Genomic DNA, 7,226 nt, shown 5'->3' with positions numbered 1-7,226 from the left:
CGGCGCAGGGTGGCGAGCGGCGTCGGAGACAGCCCCCAGGTACTGCGAGAGGCATCGGAGTTAGAGGGGGCGTGCCGACGCCCGGTGGGGAGGCACTTGCCCGCCCCCTGGGGCCGGAAGTAAGGAGGGCGCTCGTCTCCCTCCCTGCAGTACCCTCTGCGGGGCGCTGGCACCTCTTGTGTTCTCATCCCCGCGACCCCCACTGCGGGCCCAGGAAAGGTGCTCTGCGGCCTGGGGCGGAGCAGGGAGCTCTGATTCTTGAACCGCGGTGTTTCTACTGGCGGCTGCCCAGGCCCCACAAGTGCAGACCCCTGACCCCTCCCAGCTGCTCTCAGAGAGGGGACCGAAGAGGGCCTGGGGAACTTGGAAGGCCATGCACCTGAGGGGACGGAGCTAGGAGAGCCCGGCGCCCAGACACAGGCCACGGCTGGACTTGAGCTGCAGCCCAGGGCCGGGGGAGGGGCCTGGGGGGAGAGCAGTGGGAGGAGGCAGTGGGGGTGCCCTGAGGGCTCTGGGTCTGGAGCAGGTCATGGCATCTGTATCTGTGCCCCAGTGGAGGGGGTGCAGGGATACCCCAGACAGACCAGAGGGCCCTGTCCTGTGGGCACTAAGGGGAGCTGTGGGCCCAGCCGGAGAGAAAGAAGGCAAGTGGGCTGAGGGGGCGGGGGAGCCACGGGGCCCCCCTGACTTCGGCCGGGAGGGCGTGGGTTGAGACAGGCTGTAGCTCTTGGCCTCACTTCTCCCATACCTGGGCGTCAGCTGTGGGTACGTGCACAGGCTGGCACAGCTCAGCGACACAGAACCAGGCCTTGGGGACAGGCTCAGAGCTCGTTGGGCCTCCACGAGGGGCAGGCAGGCACCTTTTAGAGGGAAGGGGCAGGACCTGCGTGGTCCCGCAGTGCCTCCTGCTACCGAAGCCCCCGTGTCGCTTTGGAGCGGTGCCCCTGTCCGTGTACCCAGTTTCCTAGTCGCAGAGGTCACCTGTTGCTTTGGTTTGCAGCCAGGGGTGCGCCCTCGGGCGGGGGCCAGGTGGAGACCCTGAGGCCTCACAAGTTTCTGCCTAACTAACAGGCTGGCCCCTGAGACCCCCTGGCCTATGGGCTTGCACAGATGGACGCAGTGTCCACCGGCACCAAGTCAGATCTGGAAGAGGTCTTGTCCCCTTCCTCAGGGTCACCGGCTGGCTCCTTAGGGAAGCCTGAGGGGTGGGGCCTGCCCAGGGCACTTCCCCCACTGGCTGGTCCCGGCTCCCTGCCCAGAACTGCACCTTCCCAGTCTTCTAACCAGCACAGCCGTACTGGGCAGGGCAAGGCCAGAAGCAGTGTTACCGAGCGTCTGTTCTTGGGGATGTGCGGCCTGGGGTCCAGCTGGGTTCAGATCTCCCCGGTGTCCTCACTTGCCTCGGGGCTGGTTGGTTGGGGTTGCCGCTGGTGCCCCAGGGCCCCTACTGTGACTTGAGTTTGGGGTCAGAGCCCAGAATGGCCAGCAGATGGTGCTGTGGGCCCATCTGCTCCACCACGTTGCGGGTAGAATTATGGATTGGGGAGTGAATTTCACGCCAAAGAGTGAATCTGGATCAGAACCAAAGGAGAACAGAGTGATGACTCGCCGGGTGCAGAGATGGCCACACGGCCAGGGAGGGAGACGAGGTGGTTTCAGAGGGAAGGCGGGTGGGAGGGACAGACAGGAGTCCCTGCCTCATCAAGTCAGCTCTCCGGGTCCCCTGGCGGCCAGGTGAGCCCGAGCCCTGTGTGCTGCCCGCTGTGTTCTGGGGCTCTGGGATTCCGGATGGGCTGGAGGGACGAGGGCTCTTGCTGGAGGCCTCACCGTGTGACTTCTGTCCTGGCTCCTGGGACAGGAAGGGGAAGAGCCGTGTGGACTTCGGGGAAGCGGCCACCCGCGCCGGGCAGAGGTATCTGACTGGGGTCCAGCCCCAGCGTGGGGCGCTGATGTCCACTGCTGTGTACAAACCGAGCGTGCTGAGCCAGGAACCTGCTGTGACCTCGGCTGTGTGACCTCATCCACTGGTACCTCTCACACGCACTGTCTGACCTCCGGGCCTCAGTTTTCTGGTCTCCGGAACGGAGATGCCGATATTAAGCGTATACTCTGCGCGCACCAGCAGGCGCAGGCTGAGTCTAAGCTTGCTGCTCACCGCACAACAGGCCAATAATAGAGAGGTGAGTTGTTGGGACAAGGCATAATGACTTTACTTGGAAAGCCAGCAGACCAAGAAGATGGTGGGCCCGTGCTCCAAAGAACCATTGTGCCTGAGTTAGAATTCAGGCTCCTTTTGTACTAAAAGGGGAGGGAATAAAGTCAAACATTTCCTGGTTCCCGTCAGCCTCCTGAGGGGGTGTGTGAATTTCTTCCTCCCTGCAGTCATTCACACGTGGGCCTGGTCAGGATGTTTCCCGTGAGCTAAACAAAGGTATTTTAGCTTAATGCTCACTACCTGGGAAGCAGGGTTCACAGAGATGGGCCGTTATGTAGAATTTACACTTACAGGCAACATCCCTGTGGTGATTAACTTATAGTAGAATACAAGTGTTCTTCTCGATTACATCACCACCAAATTCATTCACTTCCTCCCATTGTCAGATCGGTCCCTCCTCTGGGACGTTCATTGAGCCCGGCCTGGAGGGTGGGCATGGCCCTGCTGCTCCCCTCACTCTCCGAGCCCCGCCACTCATCTCCCACCCTCCCACAGCCCCACCCAGCTGACTGGTGGGCAAGCCAGTGGCCAGCTGGTCTGTGTCCCTTTCCGGGGAGGCTGGCTTCACCCAACACGGGCTTCTTGCTTGGGTGGCTGCTGTGCCGTCGAGCCTGGCTCAGGAACACCTGTCGGAAGAAGGAAGGAGGGGCAAGGTGGGTCAGCTCGAGGGCCCTGATTCTAGCCAAGGCAGTCTCACTGTGTGACCCCTCCCGCCCAATCCCAGGGCTCAGGGTCATCCGAGGCCGGCCGGACACCGGGCTGGGTGCACCCCTGCCCTGGGACTGTGGGGTGGGGTGCTCCCAGGCAGAGCCTTTGCTGGACCTCGTGTATCCCCATCCTATAAGGAGGAGCGGGTGTTTCTCACTGTTGGAGAATGGCAGAGGGGCCACTGAGGCTAAGATGCCCACCCGGTGGTGGGGGTGGAGAGACACGGGTTGCTGGGCACCAGCCTTGCTACGGGCCTGCGTCCATGACTGGGCAGGCGCCTTCGGGGTGTGGAGCAGAGGTGGGTGCTGCTGCCCTCCGTGGGGCATAGGGGGTGGGCAGCTGCAGTTCCAGCCCCAGGCCTGGGGCCGGACTGGCCTGTTTCTCCCCTTCCCTGCAGCCAGCGCCTGGGCGGGTGGAGAGACTGGGGAAGAGCCCGCTGCTCCCCACTGACCTTTAGGGCGCAGCACTCCCTCGGGACAAACCTGGAGAACAGGCTCCTCCAGCTGGCGGTGGTCGCCGGCTGGGCGGTCTGGGAACACACCTCACCCCAGCAGGCAGCCGTGGAGCTGGCCCGGAGGTGCGTGGGGTGGGGGTGCAGTAGGCACAGGGTGGGCTCGGGCTGCCTGGGGTGGGAGGTGTTGTGGGCATAGGTGGGCGGCCCCCCAGAACCGAGCTGGGACTCCCACCAGCCCCTTGGGCAGAGGTCTCCCCCAGTGCAGGGGTGGGAAGGCCCTGCTGTGGGACCCGGAGCAGTGCCCTGCCAGGGGCTTGTTAGGTGGGGCAGGACAGGGGCTGCCTGGGGCTTGGGCTGGTCTTGGAAGTAATGTCAAGCAATTTCAGGACACGGGCTGGCCAGGGACTCTGCCGGTGGTGGCCAGGGCCTGTTGTCCCTGTGCTGGCCTGGGACAGGCAGGCACGATTCCTGGCCGAGCGGTGTGCTGGGACTCCAGGGCGGTGGGCCACTGTCAGAGCTTCAAGGGGGCAGGACAGGAATCTGGAGCCTGAGGGGACAAGGAGGGAAGGGCCACCATCCATGTGGCAGAGCTAAGAGTCAGAGCTCGGAGAGGCCCTGCCTGGTCCAAAGCAGGCGCAGGGTGAATCCCAGGTCTGTCTGGTCCCACGTCTGGATCCCAACGTCTTTGCATGATGCCAGGGTGGGTGGGGGTGGCGTGAGCGCAATCATCATCTGGGGCTGAGCTGGTTGGTAACTGAGGCCTGGACACTAAGGGCCCAAGGAAGAGGTGATCTGGGAGGACTTCCTGGAGGAGGCGGCTTTGCACTGACAGGAGAGGGAGGGCTCTGTCCAGACCAGAGGCCATCCTCCCCACCTCCCCTGGGGCTGGAGGGAGGGGGGCGAAGCCAGGACCCTGTGGGGTGGGGCACCCAGAAGAGTGAGGATTTGTGGGCACCAGGCAAAGCCAGGGCGGCCTGAGAGAGGCCGCTGGCTGGGCAGGGGTGCTGAGAGCGGCTGGCGCAGGTCACCCACACGCTCGCCTCACTCCAGCCCAAGGAAGGGCATCCACTCGGGGCTCTGCATGTGGACGGGCACAGGGAGGTCAGGCCTGCTTGGGGGCTCCTCGTGGAGGGGGCTGTGCTGGACGCTCCCTGGAGACGCCCTCCCCCCACGTCACTGTCCCCATGACGGCATCCTCCTGATGGGGGCGGCCACGGGGGCTGCCACCTCTGTGCTGGAGGTGTGACCTTGGGCAGGTCCTCACCTGCCAAATGGAGGATAGAGGGTCTTACATCCTGGGCCAGGGAGCCCCCGGGACCCACGCGTGTGTGGCACGGACGGCGTGGGCCAGCCCGAGGCTCGCTGTGGCTCCTCTCACGGGTGGGCCCCGGGGGCTGAGCTGCTCGGGGTTTGCTGGGAGGTGGTGTGGGGGCCATGGGTGGTAGGGCCTCAGAGGTTTGCAAGCATCTCAGCAGCGGCACTGCTTGGTCTGTGGACTCGGGTGACAGTGACGAGAGTCCCCGAGGGCGTCTCCTGTCTGGCTCCCTTGTCTGTTCCCAGCGGGCGCCTGGCGTGCGGCAGCGCTCAGGGTGTCTGTGTGGACCAAGCTCCGAGGCCAGAGCGAGTGGACAGGCCCCAGTGCGTGGCGGGCACCATACACGGCTTGTGCTCGCAGGGAACCCGAGGCCACGGCCTGCCTTGCCGGCACCCCGCCGGCCAGGGCTGGAAGGAACCACCGTGCGCTGGCTTCCACCTGTGCATCCACGTGGTTCTGACTTTGGTTTTGGGGGGTTTGTCCTGATTTACAGCGACCAGCAGCTGCCAACGGCCAGTGGTTCTCACGGCCCCTCTGCCGCCTCGGGGTGTTTACTTTCAAAGTAGAAGAGCCGATGCTATCGAAAGCCCACAGCCTCCTCACTTCAGACGTGAGAGTCGGGAAGCAACCAGGGCCTGGGGGCTGCAAGCATGCAGCACGGGGGCTCCCCGAGGCAGAAGCGCAGGAGCCTGGCTCGGTGTGGGCCAGCGTGGCTTGGCGTGGCCCAGCGTGGCTTGGCGTGGCCCAGCGTGTGGCGTGGTGTGGCCCAGCGTGGCCTGGGGCTTCTCCCGCGAGGTGCTGTGTGGAGACAGTGGCTCCCGGTCTGTTGGAGGCCAGGGGTCGGGGTCCCCAGCAGGAGGCTCCGGATCCCCCACCCACCCCCCGCCCCGTCCCCAGAGGCCAGAGTTGAGTGGGGGCCCCAGGGCGCGTCTTTAGTTTTCTCCCCCTGGGTGTGGCAGCTCTGGCCGGTACCCTCACTGGGTGCCAAGTGTGACCTCAGCATCCCCTGTGCTCCTCCTTCATCCAAACACCAGTCCCCCTCCCCGACCCCCACCACTGCTGCCCCTCCAGACACAAAACTTCTCAGAGGGGATGCTCCCTCCGGGTCCCCCTCCACTCTCCCCACCCTGGGATCCACTCCTGTTGGGGGTCCCAGCAGCCCCCGTGCCAGGCCCCCCAGGCCGTGGTCCTCGCCTTCCTCCGAGAAGGGATCTGCAGCGGCCACCCCAGCTCGGGGCTGTTCCGGGGGTCTGTCCTCTCTGCCTGGCCTTGAGTTTCCCACTGAATTTCAAGAGACAACAGACATCCAGGGGAAAACGGAGGGGCGAGCAGGTACCGGCCTCTGGACGAGAGCGGTGGACACGGCTGGAGGCCGGCAGAGGGAGAGGCTGATGCCCACCCGGCAGTGGGGCATAGGGGCCGCAGCCGGCCTCCCCTGGGGGCGTGAGGACGGTGAGGGAGGAACGGGGTCGGGGGCCTGGCCGTGGAGATGGCAGAGCTGGGAGGAGCCCAGAAATGCTTCCCTCAGCTCCCTTGGGGGAGGGAGGGGGCTTCTGTCTGAGGAAGCTGGACTGGGACTGGGGACTCCAAGCCAGCCCTGGGCCCCAGGGGCCAGACGGGCCCTTCTGGCTGCAGGGCCTTTGCACTTGCTGCCCCTTCTGCCTGGGGCGCCCCCTCCCGCAGATGGCTCCCCCTCTGAGCCCCTTCGGACCCTCCCCGACACTGGACCTTTGTGGTGAGCGAGACCTTCCTCCCTGCCAGCCTGGGTACTACTGTGGGGTGAGGGTGGGTGCAAGGCCCCCCCAGCCGCCCCTGGAGCTCTGGTCAGGAGCTCTGTGTCCTTGGGTTAAGGACGCAGGGACGCAGGGACATGCCCTGTGCCTCCCTCCTCCCGGCCGCCTACCCCAAGCCTTGACTTACCTCTTCCACTCAACAGACACCACCCCGCACAAAGACTCAGGATTCCATTCGGGGCCGCGGGGAGCTGGCGTCTGATGGAGGTGGTCCAGGCAGGACCTCTGCTGTCCCTTTTGGGGCCCTTCCTCTGGCCCCGGGGGGCAGTTTGACCCACTTAACACCCTCCCCCAATGTGACGTGGAGACTGACCTCGCCACACTTTGCAGATTCTCGCGGACCACGGAGGTTGGCAGTGATGCTCTCGTGGAGTGGGTGGGGCTCAGGCGGGACAGAGGGGCTGGAGCTGCCGGGAGGATGGGGGAGGGCTCCTGGGGCCCGTCTCTGTTCATGGGGTGGACCCCAGTGATTGCAGCCCGGCTCCTGTGGGGTGTGCTCCTGGCACAGGGGTGGGGAAAGCGCCCCCAAGGGCAGGGGTCCCAGAGCGTGAAGACACGGAAGGGTCTGTGCCCACCTGCCAGGCTGGCTCCTGCCGTCTCCTGTTGGGGAAGGGCTCTCTGTGCACCTGCTCTACGGGCCAGGAAACCAGAGCTCAGGGAGAATTTCTTGGCTACGAAGAGGCAGGCTTCACACCAAGCTCTGACCTGGAGACGCCCACTTCCACAGCAGTCTCTTCTGCA

The sequence above is a fragment of the Neophocaena asiaeorientalis genome, unplaced genomic scaffold (genome assembly GCF_003031525.2).
Source record: "Neophocaena asiaeorientalis asiaeorientalis breed wild unplaced genomic scaffold, Neophocaena_asiaeorientalis_V1.1 scaffold489, whole genome shotgun sequence".
In the NCBI taxonomy this organism is placed as follows: Eukaryota; Metazoa; Chordata; class Mammalia; order Artiodactyla; family Phocoenidae; genus Neophocaena; species Neophocaena asiaeorientalis.
Note: the sequence above shows the minus strand (reverse complement) of the source record.